Source organism: Carcharodon carcharias, chromosome 17 (genome assembly GCF_017639515.1).
Source record: "Carcharodon carcharias isolate sCarCar2 chromosome 17, sCarCar2.pri, whole genome shotgun sequence".
Classification (NCBI taxonomy): Eukaryota; Metazoa; Chordata; class Chondrichthyes; order Lamniformes; family Lamnidae; genus Carcharodon; species Carcharodon carcharias.
Window position 1 is genome coordinate 117,842,069 of NC_054483.1, and position 11,989 is coordinate 117,854,057.

An 11,989-nucleotide genomic window follows, 5' to 3' on the forward strand; every position below is an offset into this window, starting at 1 on the left:
TGCCAAAGGTAAAATTTGCCATGAATCAGTGCAATCAGGCAGTATTTTAGTATTTCATTTATATTCAAAATTTTTCCTTGATATACTTGAGAGGTAACCTTGCTGCAGTTTTATTCATACATCTGAAAATTGATTTATCATAAATACTATGATGACCTTTGTTCTGGAAGCAGTGCAGTAAGGAAAATTTGTAATATCTTAAAAGGTCTGTGGAATCTCTAATTGTCTTTGAGAATATTTGAAAGGAGCTTTTAAGAGTTTGCATCAATTATAAAGGGATCAATTGTAATTTTCCTGGATAATAATAAATACTGGTCCATGTGACCTGGTGACCCTTGACCTGGAAGCAGTGCCAACAGGAAGGAAATTAAGAAAGAAACCATGTGGGTGGCAGACATAAAGGAGAGCTACAAACACAAACAAAAGGCAGAAAGAGGATCACAGAGAATTTTTGTGAGGAGAAGAAGCAAATCACTCTCAGGAAAAGGTCAGTTTTTTTGGTTGGCAGAAAAAGATACAGGACCACTTGGAGGTACTGTGAAAGATGGCTAAAAAGGTCTAAAACCAAGAAAGCTGTGTGAGTAGCTAAAGAGGTTTGTGTTTTCCCAGAAGTGGCCAAATTGTGAACCGGGGAGCTATTGGTTGGTTGGTTGGTTGGTTGAAATGGAACTCTGGAAAGAACATCATGACCTGAGGGAGAGATGGTTCATAGAAGTGTGCCTTGCTGATGTTAATTGCACCCATGAAACTCAAAGGTGAAAATTGTTATTTGATGGACTCCTGATCTCCCCTGTGAATAAAAAACAGCATATTGTGGAACTGTTTAGTTACATAGTGCCACATTTGCGCGAGGAGTGATGCTGGTTTTTGTAGTTGCGTATCTGTTGTATTGAATATTTAAAGTGAAATTTACATTTTTATTTGAAGTATAATTTGCCAGTTAATTCATATTTAATTTGCATTGACTCTAATTCATGTTAAAGTAAAAGCTACACGAAGTGGAATCGTGTTGATAATTTCTTCATTTGGACGTCATTCAGTGAATTGGGTATTTTGGTTTCAGATTCCCCCACAGCATCATAACAAAATAAATATTTTTAATTAGATGTCTAGACCACCAGCTGTGAGTAACCTGGATTGTAAATAACTGAATATTTAAAAAAATAATTTACAAAGAAACTGATTATACCTGCCAACACCAACAAAACCAGTAAATGGTTCTGTATAGTTTTCTTTAAAGCCTTTTTATTTGAAAGCTTTTAAAATTTGCCTATTAATGCCCTTGCGGTTAAAAAAAGCTTAATTTTAAGAGCCTCCTTGAAGGCATGTAAATGGACACAGCAGAAATTTGTAATGGTGATTAATTTGATGTGGGCGTGGCTAGCTTCCACTGCAAAGTTTTTTTAAATGATCACAAAAGATTACGGAAACTCGAATTACGTTGAATGTAATTTGTGCTTGAAATTCCTTGATCTTTTGTGCTGATTTGGTTGATTTCGGGCAAATTGCGCTGAAAAAAATTCAACACAAAAACTGAAAATTCAGCCCATTTGTTTCGTACACTTGACCATCTTATTTTCCTGCCCCCATGCTGTGTAAAGGCTCAGATACTGTCTAATAGTTTCCTGACCTAAAATAAAAACGGAAAATGCTGAGAATACTCAGCAGGTTTGGCCAAATCTGTGGAGACAGAAACAAGGCGGAATCGTCCCAGACTTGCACTAAGTGCGGTAGCGGGTGCGTAAAATTATGTTTTGCTCACCGGCTGCGATGGCGGATTTTCACGCCATATCATCCTAAACGCACGTTATTTATGCATTCTCGGGAAACACGTGGTTTCCATTCCCCCGCCCACCATCACACCACTTCATCACACTGGGCACCATATTTAAAGTCCAGCTACGTGCACACATCTCAGTACTTCCAGCCCATGACTGTTGCAGGGAAGATGTCCACATGGGGCAAAAAGACTACAGCTCCCAGGTTTAGTGACACATCACTAGAACGCCTTTTGGATGCCGTGGCGATCTGCCAGAATATCATCTACCTCCGCTCTGGACGCAGGATGGACAGTGGTGTAACCAACAAGGCTTGGGAAGCAGTGGTCAGCACCGACGTCCTTCAAATGAGGACAGCCACCCAGTGCTGCAAGAGGATGAGTGATCTCCTCCATTCCACCAGGATAAGTCACTCTTCTCATCACTCTCAACTCACACACTCAAAAATCCTTCATATACCCACAGGGATCGATCTCACTGCCAGTTCAGCGGACATCTCCATTGACTCTCTCACACTCACCATCATTGTCCTCGTCCCGTCCATGGGACCACTAACCATCCACACGTCAGGCATATTTATCATCTGGCTTGGCAGGTGTCCTGCTTACACTGTCTCTATCCCTATTCATGCAGGACAAGCTGGCACAAAACAACAGGGAGAGGTCGCAGAATGGTGGAGAAATGCCTGAAATCAAGTTCCTCACGGACAGCTGGCTGGCAATGATCTGGATTAGTCCTGTGCTGACAGTTAGGGTCAGCAGTGCTCTACCAAGTGAAAATCCGGCAATGCAGCATCCACCAGACAACCATGCTCTGAGTGATGTGTCCTCTTTTACAGGCCGCTACCATGCACTAATTATCTCCCCTTGCTTCTGCAGGCACATCTGGGAAACAGCCAACAGAGTCCATCACCCAGGACCTCCAATCAATCTCCAGAGAAATATGAGGGACCCACCTCGAAGTCCTGTCATAGCATTCACCCACACTTTCCAGCAGCACAGAGAGACAAACCACAGTGGGGCACATAGTCTAGAATAGCCTTGGAATCACAATTTTTTTTTTTTATTCGTTCATGGGACATTGCAGGCTGGGCCAGCATTTATTGTTCATCTCTAATTGCCATCATTCAGAGGGCATTTAAGAGTCAACCACATTGTTGTGGGTCTGGGATCACATGTAGGCCACAACAGGTAAGGACAGCAGATTACCTTTCCTAAAGGACTTTAGTGAACCAGATGGGTTTTTACAACAATCAACAATGATTTCATGGTCATCAGACTTTTTTTTTTATTGAATTCAAATTTCTTCATCTGCTGTGTGGAATTTGAACCCAATTCCCCAGAGCATTACCCTGGGTCTCTGGAATACTAGTCTAGTGACAATACCACTATGCCACCACCTAGCCCAGCACATCGCGCAGTCTGATCCACAGCAGGTGGTGGCACAGACTTCCGTGACATCTGGCACTCTGAGGACTGCTGGAGTCCAGAACCTTGCTGCATCCGAGTCAGATGACGAGTCTCAGGACTTGGTCACGTCACAGTTTATGGAGCTGCAAAAGCAAGCGTGGGAAAATCAGGGCGGGATGTCCACTGCACTCCTCAGATTGCAAGGTATGATGGCGGAGTCCATCCACCTTCCCTCTGAGGTGATAGTGCCAGCATGCCAATGCACCAGGGTCAACACTGGTAAGATAGTGGCAGCCATGGAGACCTTGGTCCAGGATGTCGCCCCTAAACTGCTGTGCAGGCTCAACTCTATCACTGATGCCATAGTTGGCCTTCAACAGTGCGTAAGTGAGAGGAGTGCCAGACGGCTCAATCTCACTCCAGCTACCCCTTTTCCTCAAGGAGTCAAACTGGGGCACCTGGGCACCCATAGAGAGAACAATCAGCAGGTGCACACACTGAGGTCATTCACCAAGCTGACTCCGGGAGTATCCAGCCCATCTCAATCCCCTCTTCCTTTGACCTCAGCAGCTCCGGCCCCACAGGCCGAGGAGAGTGCCACTGCCACACAGCAGGAGTCCGAAAGCAGGTTGGGACCTTCCAAGTCTTGACCCTCCAGAGGTCACCCGCCAAGGTCATCATAGACTGGGCGTTGCAGTCAGCAGGCTGCCTCCACTTCCGCTGTGGATGTCTGGGGAGCACCAAGACGTAGCGATGGGGTTACGAAAGTTAAGAAGAATTAGTACAGCCTGGGCATGGGTGTTAATCACTTGTACATGCTGTTCACTATTGTCAATAAACTCCCAAGAATGTCTCCCTGCCTATGGCTCCTTGTTCTGATGAGCAGTGTTCTTTTCACTCAGATGTGAAACCTTTCTGCACAAGATAAAGGCAGGTGTCTCAGTGCAGGGCCTCTTCCCTGTGCTCTGTGCGACCTTCAGACCAAAGTGATGGTCCAGCCTCACATTCCCTGGACACATTGCTCATGTCTGTACCTCGATGGTGCTTGTCATTGCTGTCAGAATGTAATGGGCAGGTGCCACAGAGTTCCGTCATTGTCTCTGTGTGCTCTCAGCACCTTTAAGGTGGGAATGGCTCCCATCTCATCAGCATCTGTAACCAGTGACACTGCTGCTGAAGGGCTTGGGTGCTAATGGCAAAGGATCAAAGGGGGGAGGGGGGGTAGGAGTTGAAAAGCTTTGAAGCACTTGGTGGCACCTTGATGCCTCTGCATTGCTTGAGTGGGCAGAAAAGCTAGAAGCCTGATTCCAATCATATATATTTTTAAAATCATTCATGGGTTGTGGCTGATGTGGACAGGCGATCCAGCTTTGTGGAGGGTGGGGGGGTCGGGGGTTGGGGTAGTATGATTCTGGTGGGCTGTTTTTCCTGCCAATGGCAGGCTGAGCGGATGGTCATGAACTGGTTTCATGCCGTCGTGAAACCGATCGTGCCATATTGTCCGCTCATGCCACTGAACATGCCCAACACCGGTGGGCGTGGAAAATCCAAGCTACAGAGTTAACATTTTCAGGTCTGTGACCTTTCATCAGAACTGGAAAATGTCCGGAAGGCAACTCAACATTCCGTTCAACAATTTTAGATTGTAATCTCTGTACCCGTTTTGTTTCCTTTCCCTTTGCTGTTTATTTCCTCTCATTTCTCTCTTATCTCCTTTGCTTTCAATCGACAACTATCAGGATTCTACCATTCATACCTCTTCTTTTTGTTTCTTTACTTGTCCCATTACCACTTCCTTTGGCCTTCCATCATGAAATCTTTCATCATTTAATTTCTCTTGCCTTCCACCCAATCACTGATCACTCCATTTATTCTTCTTCCACCCTCTCCTCTTTCACTTGCTCAAAACTGATTACAGTTCTAATGAAAGGTCACAGACTGAATGTTAACTGTTTCTCTCTCCACAGATCCTGCCAGTCCTGCTGAATATTTCCTACAATTTTCTGTTTTTTTTCCAGATTTCCAGCATCCACAGTATTTTCTTTTGTATTACCTGTCATTTGTATGATCTATCCTTTTTGACCTATTGTAACCTAAAAGTGACTTACTTAACTACACCCAGCTATAAAACAAACAAAGAGCAAATCAAACATGTCTGAATGGATAGTATGGTGGATTCTGTCATGTGAAATATGACAGCATTGGATAAATGATGATTGTAGAAGATACATAATTGGCATTCAGGTAATCTTACACAATGTAAGAGTCATATCAATGCTGTGCCAATTTTGGAAGAGGGAGGTCCTAGCCAGGTTGCTAAAACCTTTGTTTAAACAGATCACCTAGATGGATTATAATTGAAATGTAATCAATTTAGTTACTCTTAATGAAAACCTAAGAGAAATCATAAAAGTAGCAAGGAAAGTAACCCTTAACAGAACCTCGGAGAAATATAATAATAGCTAAACATGACAAAGAATTAGCTCGTGTTGGGTGTTCATGTCCATGTAAGACCAAAGGGGGCTGGGGGGAGTTCTTGAAAAAGAGATAACTGGTTTCCTGATTATGACATAATTAAGCTCCAAGAAATATTCATGTGACCTGAGGTTGCCATCAGGTTAGGCAGCTAAGAACAAAAGGGTGAAAAGAAGCTAATAGCAGTAGGGTTGGGTCAGCCAGTGTTTTCTGTTTGGCGGTTCAGACCACACTGAATTTGTGCAAGGAGGAAACGAGCAAGGTTCCCTCCGAATGGTAGTTTTCTGTTTGGCCATCTTTGAAAATATTCTGGTGTTGAAGCAGGTCTCTGAGAATACAGCAGAGACTATGTTAATGTGTCTGCTATGCAGTTAGAAAGTGCAGAGAGCGGAAGACAAGAAGGGCAAAGGATTCTGGATTAGACAAGACCCATTGCTGCTGTTAGCACCCACCAGACCATTTAAAGGGGTCAGAGAAGGGCAACTCTGAGGAAATCTGCCATTTGGACTCTTATGATCCGAGTGAAAGAGGGCTCATAGACATGCGCCTTAGTGGTAACGATGTCTGGGGACTTCGGATGGAATACTAGTGAATGTGACTCAAAAGCCAAAACAACTGGATGAGAACTGAGAACTCCTCAAAATGGAGGCCGAATTGGAACAACTGAGATTGCATGTGATCCCACATTTATGCAGGAAGTAATCCAAATGCTTGTAATTATGGGTGGTGTTTCTCTGTTATATTGACTATTTAAAGTGAAACTGACCTTTTTTTATTTGAAATATTCTTTGCTAATTAATGTTTGAATTATGTTAATTTTAGTTGGCTTATTACAGTAAAAGTGATATCTTGTCCATTGTTGTGCTTTCTGTTGACTTTGTGGGGATTTCTTTCTTTACAAGTTATTGGTCTCTACAGAGATTGTAACACAGCATGTACAATACAATTATATAATTTTTACTTCTTTGCATCTGTTTCAGGCAGCTGGTGACACACCATGTTGGTGTTCCAACATGCTATATAACAGAGCAGTGTACGTTATGTTTATACTTGCATTTCCCCACACAGTGAGTTCATGATCTCTGGCTAACCATCTGTGTGTGTGTGTGTGTGAGAGAGAGAGAGAGAATGTGTGTGTTTAAGATGGAAATTACCACATAAAAAAATCAATATGGTAAAGCAGTCACGTCTTATATTTCACCATACGCATCGGCCTGGATTTTAGCCAGGAGTCAATTTCAATGAGGGGGTTGATGATTTTGGCTGCTAATGCGAGGTCAGGAAACCCAGAAGAACGAGTTTCCTGAACATCCCGCAGGATTTAGTATCACGGCTCCTTTGAATTTTTTCTGTTGTGTTCCTGCCCAGAGGCAGCCTAATTGACAGTGTGGAGAGTTTCAGAGGGTAAACATGCGTCACAAGGCTTAAGTGTATAAGAGCAGGTGGGTGCATTAGGGGAGTGAAAGAGATTCAGAGCGGGCCTAATCATGTTGGTGGGGCATGTTAGGATTCTGATGGTGGTTGAAAGTGTACTGATTACAGGTGTGGAGATCCAAATGTGGCTGTGGTGGGGGGGAGGAGTGTTTCAAACAAATGATAGAGAATGATTGCTTGTTGGGCCTGGAGAAAGCAGTCCTATTTCTCCTGGCCTACAAGCAGTGCTGTAAAGTGATTTAGTTCATAGATTAAATGTTTCTCACCTTCTTTCAGCTGTCAAGTTTCCCAAGGTTTGGGGAAAACAGCTATGTGCAGTTGAAAATAGATTGCTTATTAAAATGAAGTTGGCAGCCTCAAAATAATTAAATGACCAAGATGTATACATATGCAAACTGGTCATTTACCCCTTGTCCAGCTCTGTTAAAACCAAAAGTGGGGGCAGGTTCAAGGGTAAATCCGTTCCTGTTCCAAATTTTTTGCAATTTAACCTTTGTCAACACCCCAATCCACCAGTTCTTGGGAGTTATGATTCAGCCCATTACTTCACAGAAAATGTGTACATTTCTGAAGGATGTCACTCTTAGATGTAGGTCCAAATATTCAAAAAGGATTACAACTGTTTCACCTTTGCTAGTTAAAATTTTAGAGATTCTCGACCGTTCCCAATGTTGAAAACTGCGTAGTGAGCAACTGAAGACATTTATTGGGAAGAGCTTATATCTCAGATTAATGAGAGAATGATGTTAGCTTGAAACATGATAGCTTAATAGATGGTGGTGGGCAATAGAAGGAGTGGGGTAAATGAAAAATAGGGAATGAGCAAGATCATGTTGGATGCTGTGCTATAACATGTCATTTGTGTTCTGGTTCCTAATATTAACGTAATTACCAAAGACAAAGCAAAATAGAAACACAGCATTTGTTCCTTACACTACACTATAGTTTCTACACTATTTCCAAAATACTGTCAGCATTGCTGCCAGATCAATCAAGATGGGACAAGCTTCGGTGGTTTGTAAAGGATGCCTGAATGATGATGAGTGCTTTCACCGTGGTGCAATATGTATATCACTTTCTCAGATATGTATACACTGTGTATTTAAAGAATCCTACCTTGCTTTCAGGTAGTATCTTTTAAGTAGTAATCATCCTAATGCACACAAATGAAAAACAATGCATAATAGCATAACTACTGGTGTAGTTGAAAGGATGAGTGTTAAGGATTTTGAAAGTGGACAGGGAAGTAGCAAGGCAGAGGAGTTTACAGAGAGACCCCTGAGTATATACAGCCAAAATTGCTGAAAGCTCTGCAATCAGGGAGGTTAGAAAAAGGAAGACATGTACTAACATGTAGAGGACAAAAAGGTGGCAAGAATAGAGGAAGGCAACTTATAGACCATGACTTGGAATACTCGAACCGATTTTCCCACTAGCAGCCGTTAGGCCAACTTGGTGTGTTTCCAACTCCTGGCCATTTTTGGGCCAAATAAGGCTACTCTAGACTATTCTGTATGTGCTGACTGGAATTTTCTAGCTGATATGTGGGACCTCTGCTGAGGCAAAAATATGACCATGGGATGAAGGTGGCTTCCCAGTGGCAGACTGGAGTAGGAAAGGCCAACATTCTGTCCTGCATGGAAAACCTCTAACCCACCCCCTTCATAGCCATAGGGTCACTGCTGTGGCTGCTGGCTGTCTAGCGTTGAGGCTGCTCTGTCTTGAGGCGTCCTCTTTCTCCTACCTATATCAGCAACTCTCAGTTTTGATGGTAGAGATGCTGAAGTTTGAGTGCTGGAGGGTCTCCTAATCACCTTGCAGCCTCTGGAGCTCACATCATTCTTAATTGGACGGGGCTCTCGACATTCTTGAAAATCACCCTCTGGGTCCCAGAGTTGTGGTTTCCTGACTCACATTTCCTCTCAATGGCAGGATCAGGGCCCACATTAGGAGGAGGGAATCCGCTGTAAATTTGATGAGACAGAGGTGATAGATGAGTAGGAGATAGAGCTGGGTGCCATTTTTTGGAAACTTAACTGATGCATACCACCATCTCACTGCTCCCTCCCAGACACTGCTGCTGAACATTCCCTCCCCACCAGCTGCATGCAAATGGTAGGAGAGTGCACAGGATCCACGTTTGTGGTAGGTTTCTTTTTTATCTACAACAGTTCCTGCTGCTTCCCAAGATTTTCCAGATCTGAATGACTTATTGGGTGCATTTACCAATCCATTTATTTGCAAAATTCACCACATGTTATGAACGGGCTGTTAGCAACAACACAACTTTAGAAACATAGGGATTTACAACATAAAGGACATGCAGTCCATCATGCTGATATCAGTATGATCAACTAAGGGGCAGTTAAAATTAGGAAAGCAGGAAAGGAAAAGGAACACCTAATAAAAATAGAAAAAGGAACATTTATTGCAATTAAAATTTAAAGATGAAGTAACTCTAAGGAGCTATCCCTCAAATCTTTAAAATTAAATTTTACAGGTGTGTACTAAATTGCCTGAAGGGGGTGCTCAAATCTCACTTTAAATGAATTTTTAAATTTCAAAAACTGCTATAATACCAACAAACAAACTGTATTTAAGCACCGTATTTAAGGAAAGAAAGGTAGAGAGGCAATTCGAGAGTTCAGGGCTTTAGTAAGGCCAATGGTGGAGTGATTAAAATTGGGGATGCTCAAGAGGCCAGAATTGGAGGACTGAAGCTATCTTGGAATATAGGGATGACAGAGAATATAGATAAAGGGAGGGGGTGAGGCTATGGAGGGTTTTGAAAACAAGGATGAGAATTTTTTTACGAGGATGTGTTTTTTCAAGAAAATACAATTTCTAATGCCTCTTTTTTCTGGCTGGAATTTTAATAAAACGTAACCCCATTAAGATAATGGAAAGACTGCCAGCTAGCCGAATATATAACTTACATTCCACCGCCAAGGTGAATTAAAAGTAACAGACTCTCAAACCACCCCCACCCCCAACACCACCCCCAGGGAGCATGAAAGACCTCCATCTCCTGTTAACTTTTACACTATTACTCTTCAAAGGTTTCTGAGATGAGACGTAAAAAGTGTAATTACCTGTTCTACAACACAATGACTACAGCAGACATGGTAATCTAATTCCTCTGGAATATACAGTCAGCAAGGCACAAGAATTTTTTTTTTTAAACAAGTCAGGGCAGAGATCAGAAGGATATACGGAAAGGCTGCAAAAGGCACATGTGTGTATATCTCTCTTTTGGAAGTATTGAGCATGGATATTGCAGAGTAAGCGGAATCTACTGCAAACCAAGATCTTTTGGGGTTAAAATGTGGAAATCTGCTCTGTACAGCTACACCCAGGAAGACAACTGAACAAAATGGTTACAATGAGGAATTGCCACATTGAGACCAGCCAAAGGACAGTTAACTGTATATTCCTTTGATTGTTTGTTTTCTTCACCATCCTCTTATTACTAGTACAGTATCTGTGGGGCCCAGGGAATGTGTGTGTGTGTGTGTGTGTGTGTGTGTGTGTGTGTGAATGAGGGTTACGATTTACCTAGGTCTTTTTTTAGTTTCGAAAGTAGGGTCAATAAACTAATCCATTCTTTGACTTAAACTCAAACAACCTGTCTGATTAATTCTTTATATTCTAAAGGTATACAAAATGGGACTCCTGCAGTATTAGCAAAGCACATCCTTGCTAAATTCACACAAAACCCTGTTACAGCCAGACCTGGAGTGGTAAATTAGAGGAGTCAATTTTTACTACTCCTCACATGATCGTAACAATTTGAAGATCAAGACATTGCTTAACTGGGAGCCAGTGCAGGTCAGTGAGCACAGAGCTAATAAGTACACAGAACTTGGTGTGAGTAAAACCACATGCAGTGATTTTTGATGATCTCAAGTTTACAGAGGGTAGAACCTGGGAGGCCAGCCAGGAATGTGTTGGAGTAGTCAAATCTTGAGGTAACAAAACATGGATGAGGGTTTCAGTAGCAGATGAGCTGAGACAGGGGCAGAATCAAGCAATGTTAAGGAGCTGGAAATAGGCAGTCTTCATGATATCTAGTCATAAGATCGTCTCAGGGTCAAATATGACACGCTGATTATGAATATCTGGTTCAGTGTCAGGAATGGAAGTTATATCATTCCCCGACTGCTTTTTAAGGAAGGATGCATTGTGTACACAGTGCCACATCATAGGCACTCAAGAGAGCAGCATTTAAGAATATATAAAAATTGGGGGCTGTAGAAATATCTCAAAATGATTCACTTTTGATTTCTGACTGTGTGCACAATGCATCCTTCCTTAAAAAGCAGTCGGGGAATGATATAACTTCCATTCCTGACTCCCAAGTCAGGTTCTCACTCATGTATTGTCCTCTCCTCTTTCAAAGCTGCCATTCATTTTTGATTTCTGACTCTAACATATCATATAGTAGTTAGAGTGGGTAAGCTGTGGAATGCAGATGTCAGGGACAATACAGGGCAGTGCAATGTTAGTTTACAAAACTGAAATACTAAAAAAACACTGTTAATCAGGGATACGACAAGTTGAACGGCAGCTGTAGCACTTTGAGGTAGTGCTCATAGCCCATTGAAATAAAATAGCAATGTCAAGCAATGGCTGAGTGCAGCTGGCACAGCAAAGGTTGAGTCCCAAAAACATCCCAGCTGAAGTGCTTGATGACCTATGGTCCAGAGATAGCTGTGCCCTAGCCAAGTAGTTACACTGGAACAAAACACAATGAGGAAAACTACCTAAGCTATCCACAAAAATCAGGACAAATCCAACCAGAATAATTATTGTCCTGGACCGATCATCAGTGATGCAAGGTGTCATCAGACACTTACTGAACAATAAACTACTCACTAATGCTCAGTTTGGCAT

General features: G+C 42.4%; 1 protein-coding gene across 1 annotated transcript in view; it reads left to right on the plus strand.

Annotated features, from left to right (window-relative positions):
- The first annotated feature begins 468 nt into the window (after positions 1-468).
- add3a (adducin 3 (gamma) a) overlaps positions 469-11,989 on the plus strand; it is a 318,245-nt gene continuing 306,724 nt past the window's right edge. Inside the window, exon 1 of the mRNA XM_041210398.1 lies at positions 469-487. The gene's annotated coding sequence lies outside the window, so the exon portion shown is untranslated. The remainder of the gene's footprint in view (positions 488-11,989) is intronic.